General features: G+C 40.6%; 1 long non-coding RNA gene across 1 annotated transcript; it reads left to right on the top strand.

Moving 5' to 3' along the window:
• Positions 1-417: 417 nt before the first annotated feature.
• Positions 418-10,085, top strand: LOC117012485 (uncharacterized). The gene is made up of 3 exons (XR_004421174.1): positions 418-636; positions 7,628-7,776; positions 9,179-10,085. It is a non-coding gene; the product is annotated as an uncharacterized LOC117012485 (long non-coding RNA).
• The last annotated feature ends 754 nt before the right edge of the window (positions 10,086-10,839 follow it).

Here is a 10,839-nt window from a genome sequence, read left to right as displayed (position 1 = left end):
TTCACCTCTTCTCATCACTCACCTTTCAAGTCATACACACACCTGAGGTTTCTCAGTTACTTTTACAGGCACTTTCAGCATGGGGGCAATCTGGATGATAAGAAAAAAAAAATCATAGTGGAAAGAAAGGGCAAGATAACACACTAGGGCATTTAGTCATTCCTTTGTGTTTTAGTAGAGAAATGTAGGATTGCCATGCAGTAAGCACAATGCATAATGATCACATTGGGATGCTAAACACAGACGCTGCATTCACTCTGTGCATTGAGTGAGAGCTGGTTTATGGAAAAATGCAGGTTTTGCATTTTTCCAACAAAATGAGTGAGTGGGGGTGGTAGGAGACTGACATTCTGATGATTCTTTCAGAACATTAATGCCTACCAGCGGCGGTGGCAACCACTGCTGGTAGCTGGTCTCCACTGTATTATGTCCACAGAAAAGGGAGGGTGCTCCCTCCGTCTTTAGATGACTTTTATGGCAGCAGCCCAACAGATACTTTGGATCAACCCACAAGTAATTCTTTTGCACCTCTGTGGAAGAAAACAGTGTCCAGTCCTCAGTGAGAACCCAGCCAGCGAAACCAAAGCAATTTTCATGAAGTAATTAGAGGACAATTAAGTACCCGATTATGTGATCGTGAGTATAAGGGACACAGGAGTACAGAGGAGGGAGGTCAGTGAGCCCCGGAGGTGGGGGTGGTGGGGTGTCAAGAGGCTTTCATGGAGAATGTGGGTTGTGGAGAATGGAAAAAAAAAATTAAAGTGAAAGTGGGAAAACAAGAGAGGGCATCCCACGTGTGAGGGAAAATGGACAGAAACTTGGCATCACAGTGGTCCAGACAGTGGGCAGAGGCTTGATATGATCTCACTTGAGGGGTGGGGGGTTAACGATTCTGAAAGTAGTGTAATAATAACCCTTTGAGAAGCTTAATGACTTGTGCCTGGATACACGGCTTCTAAGCAGTCACATAGTATTGGGATCAAAAGTTCTGAGTCTTTCCCCCTACAACACACCGTATAGCTGCTGTCCTACAGGCAGAGACTGGAGTTGGGATCAGTGCTCTGAGCCAGCTCCAATTTCTCCCTAGTGCTCTGTGTGACCTACCAAACGACACAGATTGTGAGTCACTGTTTCAGACCAGAGGGTTCCCAACTTGCTGATCCTTAGAATCATTTTAGGAGTTACAAAAACAAACAGACAAACAAACAAAACCTGTTTCTAGACATCACTCCAGACTTAAGAAAGCCGAATATCCAGAGAGGATATGTTTAGATCATTTCCGGTTGTCCTGCAGTTCCTCACACATTACCTTAGATAAAGTAGGCATCAATAAATGTCTGCCAAATAAATGAATAATTAATACATTAGGCAAATCTTGTTTTATCTACTGATTCGATGATTGTGAGTTTCTTGTTGCCTTGGTTTGTCTCTTCTGTGTTTCACGATGGCCACCCTTTTGTGCAAATGTCTATTTCTGAGTGATGAAAATGAATCTTAGTGGGCTTTTCCCAGCCTGGTGTCCACTGTGAACCCAAAAGGCATTTGACCAGGACTCACAAAAAGGCAGACCCACGTCAGCTGCACTGGAGGAGCATACACACACCAACTTTCCTCTTTTTCAACCTGGCTCTCTTCATCCTGATCTAAACCATTGTGTTAAGATCAGCCTTGACTCTTTCTCTTTAAACAGAGTCAAACATCAAGTCTTTTCACCCCCTTGAAAATTGTTGTCCTATGGAATAGAGGATGGTTGACAGACCCTTGCTGATTTTCCTCAACTTGCCCAAATCAACTCTGGTTGCTGAGTTGTGCAGGGGGGTCAAAGATGAAAATAGGCAAGTAAACTCACTTGGTCTTTATTTATTCCAATCTGATTGACGTCAAGTTATAGATGTGCTTTGGGTTGGACTGTGTTCATCAGGATGATTTCTGGACTTGGTTCCAAACCAAAACATTGGTTCAAAACATTGCTAGACTTGGTTCCAAATGGAAGACGTTGATAAAGTGGTCCTGTGATTGTCCCATCACTGTTGTCCTGTGTCCGTCCACGTTAGCATGCCACTGAGGCTTCCACATGGCACCATCATAGAGACGGTTGATTGGATATATGTGACAATATGATTAGAAAGACTGGAGTTCTCCAAGTCAAAGAGATCTTCATGCACAGACATAATTATTAGTGTAATAAAAATAGGAAGTGTCTAACTGAGATTCACCTCCCTGTATATCCAACAGCCTTGGTTCATTTTCTCTTCTGCATTTATTATTCCATTATTATAAAATGTCACTTTGCCTATAAAATATTTTGCCTGGCTGTCAAGATTTATTTGGTTCAGCTTTTAAGTCAGGAGCATTTGTGGCTGAACCCTCCATTCTGTGCCAAAGGAATTTTCCAAGCTGCAGTGTTTGTTAATTCTGTAAATAAACACATTGTTGTTTTTAAGGTAGTCTGGGAACAAATATTCACTTAAAAAAAACACATACATAAGCAAAAGTCACACGTTTACCATTTGACTCAGGTCTGATGGGAGCATCTATCAAATAAACTGAACTTTAAAAATTGGTTTTACAATTGATTTGGGTAGAAGAAAAAAGGAAAATAATCTATGCCATTCATAGGACAAGTCTGTCACCGGGGAGAATAAATAGCAAACTGTCTGAAGCAAGAAGGAAAGAGTTCCTTAAGAGCTTTAACATGAGATGATTCAGTTTTGCCATGTTATCTAGGTCAGCTCCACTTTCCCACCCACCATTCTAATGTCAGTGACCTTTTCCTTATCCCCCGTCTTTCAGAGCTGTCACCCAAATTTCCAGCTGCTTCTCCAGCATGCAAAACACCAGCCAGCCTGATGGCAGTTCCAGCGCTGCCCTTTCCTCCTCCTGCTTCTTCCTAAATAGAAACTCTTAATTAAATTAATTCTCGCCATACAGTTTGATGAGCAGCAGTCTGTTACCAGGAGCGTATCCTTTCCCTTCATCTTTGAATGGGGAACAAATGAAAATCATGACCGTATTGAGATGAGAAAAAGTTTTTTAGGAAAAATCCAGTAGGAGCTCTGGCTAATGGACGCATTCAGTATGTTTTAGTTCATGCTGAAAGGATGTGTAGGACCAGACAAATTTAGTGTTGTGTTTATAATCTACCAGATTTCTTTGACCATAAAATAAGCCTTCTTTCATGCTGATGTTTGCAGTGTGTCCCTTCTAGGCATAAGAATAGACATGAATTATTTTTGAAGAAGGCCAACAATTTTCATAGAAATCCAGTTGGCAAGCGTCAATAGACAGCTTACTCTCACCTCCAAGGATATCAGCACTTTTGATAAAAGTGCAACAAGTGCATCAAAACTTTGATGAGGTTTTGTCTTTGCTAACTCCATCATGGATGAAATTCCTACCTTTATCACAGCTTTGGATGTGCTGCTTAGATCACCTGGTAGAATGTGTCACGTGACCACTGTCAGCTTCCAATAAAGACAATCGAGCAGGACCAGTGCTTTACGGTGAGTGCCACACTGATCTGTGTGTAGGTGTGGACTCTCTCCAGTTCAGACTCCCTTGCTGTCCACCAGCTCGCATTACAGATTGCTCATCACGCTCGCATACCTACATTTCAAGGTGGAACATTATAAATAGATGTTAATGCAGAAGAAACAACCAATGGAGAAGAGAAAACCCAAAGTAGGTGTACTAAAAAGATTCCACATTTTTGGTTAATTTGCAATAAAGTTGGAGGCCTTTAATGCAGCACCAGTCAACCTCTCACTGAAAAGTGAGGATGTGGGCTTAGAAAGCATTTCTCTTGATCATTACCAATGCCCAGGAGGGAGAACTAATAGACATCAGGAGGAAAGGGGACAGAAATGTGGTGCCAGCTCCAGGAAGAGAAAGAAGCTGAGCGGAATTTAATGTCACAAACAAATAGGTCACGTCCAAGATAATGGGCCCGTGTGTGACTGCTCTTTGAGCCTGCTCTTGCACTTACTACATGATGGGGAAAGAAGGAAGGTGAAGGAGAGGGGATAACTTTTTCAGGTGAACTCACCCAAGATAAACCATAGTGACTTTCCAGGTGAGTTCAAATGCCAAGAGGCAGCAGACGTCCCTAACTCAGTCACATTAGACAGTCCCATTAATGGCAATTTGCAAAGGTGGGCTTTTGTCTTGGGTCCAATTGTCTTGATAAATAGTGGAGCTGATGAACACCCTCTGGCAAGAAACTTGCAGGAATTGAATAGATCCCCAGGCTGGCTGCCATCCGAGAATATAGTCCCAGACGCCCGCTTGGCAGGGCCACTGGGCGGCTACCACTGGTCATAAGTGCCTCCCTGCTCTCAGATGTGGAGGCTGCATTCTCATTTTAAAGGAGTCCCATTTCCCCACTTTCCAAGAACAATTGCATTCAGCTGTCAGTGTGCCTGGGAATCCACTGAGCTTGGCTTACTGCAATTCTCCCGTACATAGAAGAGATGGTGATTTGCTGTGGATTTTCATTTCTGCCTCAACAGAATGGGTTTCCTGCATGAATCACCTTTATCGTGGTTTCATCCAGAGCCACTTAGCCATGTTATAAATGATTTTGAGAAGCACGAGATAAATCTTATGCCCCTTTGATTCACCAATTCTACGAACCAAAAAAGCTTAGGCTTATTTAGCAATCTATTCCCAGAGACGCCAACCGGGCTTTTGGTAGGTTGATGGCAGAAGACGGATGGGTATTTTCGGGGCAGTCTGTGAAATGGCTCGTGTGAGAGTTGCTCGTATTCCCTGCCCCGTCATTTGTCTTCCCAAATTCTGTTAGCAGATTTTCTTCCACCTCCAAATTTGTACTATGTGCTCTATCTTTTCAAAGTGGCAACCTTTCTTCTAATACCAGCTGAAACAGGTTCCTCTGAATATCACCTGGGGACAAGCCTCTTTTATTTGGCACAGCATTTCTGGGCAGGATGGGCCAAAGGGAGTTCCAGGACTTTCTAGGAGCAGGCTCATTAACTAGGTGAAGCAATTGAGTCTTTTGTTTCCCGACTCTCCCTCTAAAAATAAAAGAAGAAAAAAAAAAAAAACAGAAGAAGAAAAAAGTAGAAAAGGTTGCATGTCATGCAGGTGCCTTCAGAACAAATCTTTACTGTTTTTTTTTTTTTTTTCCTTTACCCTCTGGCTGTCCTCCAATCAGTGTCTTATTTCCAGAACTGTTCCCAGTTGCACAAGGTGGTTTACATAGAGTAGCCCTCCTGGGTAACCACGTGAACAGTCTCCTAATGATAAGGGACCTGCAGGCTCTTGGACCCCTGCTCCGAGAGGCCTTGCTCACCAGCACAAGATTGCTTTGCTTTTCTCTCTATTGCATGTTCCCTTCCAGCACCCAGCATTCCCGGGACCTATGCTTGTCAAGATTTGGTCCTGATACGTGTAAGTAAATATGCAGAGGCAGTCACCAGGGGAGGTGTGTGGTTAATGCCTTCTGTTGAAGGACTATGTCTGGGGCTCATCCTGTCACCTGGTGAGTTGGTCTTGTTCAGGAGGATTAGTGCCACCAGAGGCAGGCGGGATGCTTCCTCAACAGGTCGGCTTTCATTTCTGTTGAGGCTGCTCAGTGGCAGCCTGGCCCTCAGCTGGATTCCTGGAGAAGGGCATGTGGCTGGCCCTGGGGTGCAGGTTTATGGCCATGTTTGCTGTTCCTTGTATGATAACAACTTGTGCCCATCTCACACATCAGTGCTTCCTCAAACGGATGGTCCATTCCCCAGGAGGAACCTTGATCAGATGAAAGCTACCAGCCGTAAAGATCAGAAGTTCATTTCCCTGGCAAGATGAGAATTTGGCAATAGTTTAAAACCTTTTTATTTTTTATTTTGAAATAATTATCAACTCATGAGAAGTTGCACAAATAGTACAGAGAGGCCTCATGTTCCCATCACTCAGCTTTCCCCAACGATACCATCTTATATAATGTTGTCCATTAGCATAATAGGGAATAGTCAACATTTTTTATGGCAAGGGAGGGCAGCATAAAGCTTCAGTTGTACACTTAGTATCTGGAGTTCTGGTCCCCTATTTGCTTAAAGAATGGCTCTAAATTAGTCACACAGGGACACTCCATGCATCACAAAAAAGAAAGATCCCATGGAAAGCTATTCCAGGCCACCGTGACCTCTATTCTCACACAAAAGGTTCTATGCAGAAGGCGGTACAATGTTCCGGAGAAGGGGCTTTCAAAAATGAGGAACCTTCAAACAGTCTTAGTTCCCTTTTAAAATAGGTGTTCTTTGCTAATCGGGTTACTCCTGACATCTTTTTGTGGAATCCAATTCCCCAGACAGTTTGAACACTATGAAGACTGAAGGAAGTTTAGGAAGAACGGAAGAGCCGGCCTTATTAATAGTCACGTACCTAGGATGGGTTGGCAAAACGTGCTTGACATTTACTTATTTATTACATAGGAATTAAGAGCGTGGGTCCTCAGACAGGACCGGCTGAAGCCCCGCCTTGCCCGTTATGAAAAGGTTGAGTTTGAACAAGTTTCTTGACTGCTGTCAGCCTCCGTTTTCTCATGTATAAAATGATGACGTAACGCCTGAGAAATCAGTGCCAATTGGTTGGAAACTCTCAGGCATATAGTAGGTGCTCAACACATTTCAGCTGTTATGAACAATCTCTGATCAGGGTATTCTGGGGAATAATTTCTATTCCATTCAGTTTCTTGAACTTATTTTCAAAGTTGGTCCAGATGATGTATGAAATCTCTTCTAGACTTATGGTATGAAAAGTAGTTGTATTTTGATTTCCATTGCGATTATTTTAAATAGCAATCGCTCAGTATCCCATAATGCATTGTAAATCATTGTGTAACTTTCAGATATTAACTGTTTGTTGATAAGTTATTTGCATTGTAAAACAGCCTAAAACTGGATCAAAAACAGTTTCAGGACTTTAAAGTCTAAAGTTAATATACCCCAGGCCCATATAACTAAAGTTAATATATCTAGACCTGTAGTTACCTCGACACTAATTTCTTCAAAAATGTAACCGAGGCCATTAGAATTGCTTGTGACAATTAGTCAAACTTTAAGGAACATTAATTGTTTTTGAAACATTTTTATTTGTTGTGAAAAGTAGACCTGTTACCATGGTTGCCTGTGTCTTATTTATAATTGTAGGTTTTCTTTTCCTGGCAGTTAAAGACTAGTTTAGTAACCAACAGCAAATCTACCCTTTTCAACATCAGCCCTACTTTAGTTCATACTTAATTAATAAATCACTGACAATTGCACGTAAATAATTTCAGGCTTAGATTTTAGAGTGGATGGAGAAGCTTTGCACTGTCCCCCCAAAATACATTACGCTTCTTTTTAAACGGAATACTATACTCCCAATTAAGTTGGCAAAAATTAGTACAATGAAAAATAAAAGTGGTTTATCTCAATGCTTTTAAGTGAAGAATTATCAGCAAATAGCTTTGGCGTAATGAAAGGAGTCCTTATCGTGGATTTAGGAGGCTTTGTTGCCAGACAATATGATGCTTTGTAAACAAAGACAACTCTAAAATGATTAGCACAGGAGGCAGATGATCTCTGATTGGCAATACTTTCTTTTAAGGCTTATGTTTCAAAACTTATACCTCCCTTAGGACTAACTCTAGTCCCTTGACTTCTTATACTGACAACTCGCCTATGTGAAGTACAGTGTCTGACAGAGGGAACTTCTGTTGGTGACACCAAAGCAGAATACCCAGGAGCAAAACCCACTTCCCTGTATCAAATCGTCATTAGCAATTGTGTACGCATCTATGTTTTCTTTGTTTTCCCCTTTTTTAGGAGGGAGGCAGGCAAAGTTGCTGCCTTAAAACTCCTATGAATTGTGTTTTCAGAGTATCAGAAATATTAGAAAATATTTGTTTCCACTTTGATTCTCACAATGCAGTCTCAAAGGAAAGAAACCCAAAGCTATCAGCAAGACTTCTGGGTAAGCAGAATGCTTGATCACAACAGAATAAGGAGACAGTTTTTAAAGAAATTTCAAATTAAGTTAGTATCGATTTGATATTTGGATAGGGAGCTACTTCCTGAGCATAAAAGCAATGGAAGGACCCACAAAGAGAAATAATATAGTTGACCTGGTTAAAAATGAAGAACTTTCATATGTTCAAAATATAAATATAATTAAACGCCAAACAGGAACAATATTTAGCCACTGATAGGTACAGAAAAATGAGAATATTTTAAATATTTAACAAGTTTATATTTTTTTAAAAATCCACTAAGTAGCAACGGATGGAAACACAATTCACAGAAGTACAACTGCCTAAAAACTATATCAAGAAAGCACATGAAGTTGCTAATATCAAAATAATGAAACTTAGAAAAACGAGATACTGTTTTTTGTTCTATGAAATTACCAAAGAATTAAAATATGGGATGTGCAGTGTACCTTTCGATGCTGGCAAAACTGTCCTCAGGTCAGGCCTCCGGAATTAGATCGTTTGGGTCCAAAATCTAGTATGACCTTGGGAAAGTTACACAACTTCTTTGTGCTTCAGTTTCTCATCTGTAATTGGGTATAAGATAATAGTATTTCATACTGTTATAGATAAAGTTAAATAGAATAACACACATGAAGCATTTAGGAGGGTGTCTGGCACATCAAACATCAACAAAATGGTAGCTGCCATCAGCTACTCGTCCAGTCTCCTTTGCTGCTGGTAGAACTTTCATGTACAAATTGTAATCAAACCAGAAGACAACATGGTGATACGTCATCAAAACCCTTAAAAATAGTCGTCTATTTTTAGGAAACTGTTCCAAGAAAGTAATCTGATATGCACAAACATTATGTGTAAAGACGGTCATAAAGATAAAACATTCCCAATGACAGAAATGTCCAACAATAGAGAAATGAATTTAACTTGACGGTGGAGCATATCTCTAGGGTGGACACAACATGGCTATTAAAACGGTATTTTTAAAGAGGTGTTAATGACATGGCATATGTTTAGAAATAACGTTAAATTTAGAAAGCAGTATATGACATTGACTACACCTCAATTAGGTGAACATAGATATAAAGACATGAATGAAGAGAAATACAAGGAAACAACAAACATTTTAGTGGCTGTTTTTTCTGGGTAGTGAGATTTTGGGAATTTTTTTAAAATATACTTTTCTGTGTTTATTTTTTCTAGAGTGCTCCTGTCTCACTTTTTCTACAATTATGATGAAACCTGAATTCAGAAAATTTGAGGTGACATAGCGCAACCTGTCAATTGCTTCCTAGAAAATTTAAAGTATATTTTCAAAGCTATCTAAGGGGAAATAAGAGGAAATGAATCTGTAAAAGACATAAACAAAAATGCACTTATGTTGTGATCTGACTGATACTTGTACGGCTAAACTTAATCCCTACTCACAGGTGAGTTTCTGTTTGTGAGTACTGTTAGCCAGTCAATGTTTGTTTCGTGCCTACTGTGTGCCAGGTATTGGGCCATGCTAGAAGACCCTATTGAGCAAAGGAAGTCCCATCTTTACCCTCATAGAACTCACGACTGGATGAGTATTTAGTAATTCCTGATAAAAGTCTCCACACACAAACTCAGGCCCTCCTGTAGAGAGTCGTAAATTTACCGGAGTTGTTCTTTAATTAAAAGAATACAAAATAGTATGTTTGCTGTCCATTAGAAGAAATGCTTTTTGAAACCCCAAAGAAAAAGCAAGATGTCCAAAGTGACTGAGATGAGGGCATTGTAGACATGTCTGGAGGAAAAGTTAGCTGGGTTCAGGGACGGGGTTGATGTCTGAGGATACAGTGTTCTCAGCTGGGTTCCAGGTCACAGAGAAGGCCATTGTTTGTTCTTCCCAAACTGTTGCTTTTGTTCACCAACTTCCCCACCCCACCCGAGAGAGAGCAGACAACCGTTACAGTCCCGGTGTACTGTTGCTTTGTAAAGTACCCTTATTTTTGTTAGCATGTCTACCATTTAGTGACCTTGATAAAGATAATGAAGCAATGAAAATAACTCAAAGAAAGCAGATTTATGTGAAGTCTTTTTCTAAAGTGGAAGAATGAACTCCTTCTCATTCTACTCCATGTTAAATACACACACACATACATACACATTTATATCTGTATGCATACACATATACTTATCCATATATAGTAATGTATATATGCTTTTTATAATCGAAAGCTCTGAAGCACATTTGGACATTTTCGTTAAGATATACTGTGGTATTAGTGCATGAAAAACACAACAATTAGAGATCTGTATAACTTGAGGGGGGCCACGAGGCTTTTCTGTTAATGTTAGGATTATAACCACAAATAAAATAGTCTAGAAAGACTTGCTTGAAATAATAGTTTGATTGCCACAACTCAACCACCTGCAGTCTCACCTTTCGGGAAACAATCAAGAACAAGAAAATCATTGAAAGGATAGGCGGAGGAGACTTTGCAGAGTTATCTGCCACTTCACTAACCCAGTGTCCCCTACGCCACTGGGCCCCTCTTTCCTTTCTTACTCTACTCGCATTTCTACAGACTACACGTGGCTATCAGCCTTCCAAGAACCTCTGCAGATTAGAAATAGGAGCCCGCTTGGTGTATTGAGGGCACATGAAAGAATAATGGAAAGAAAAGGGGAAAAATAAGAAAACTATAAAATGTAGGTGCAAATATTCAGAGCAAAGCTGCCTGCGTTCATGTACTGTGAGGACAAATATAGTTGTCGCCCCTTAATGCCCTGGGGATATGTTCCAAGACCCCCAGTGGGTACCTGAAACCTCCGAAAGTACCGAGCCCCATAGAGTATATGTTCTTCCCTTTTCACTTAGAGGGAAGCACTTTATG

This window comes from Rhinolophus ferrumequinum, chromosome 20 (assembly GCF_004115265.2).
Source record: "Rhinolophus ferrumequinum isolate MPI-CBG mRhiFer1 chromosome 20, mRhiFer1_v1.p, whole genome shotgun sequence".
NCBI classification, from domain to species: domain Eukaryota; kingdom Metazoa; phylum Chordata; class Mammalia; order Chiroptera; family Rhinolophidae; genus Rhinolophus; species Rhinolophus ferrumequinum.
This window is presented reverse-complemented; position numbering and strand designations above follow the sequence as displayed.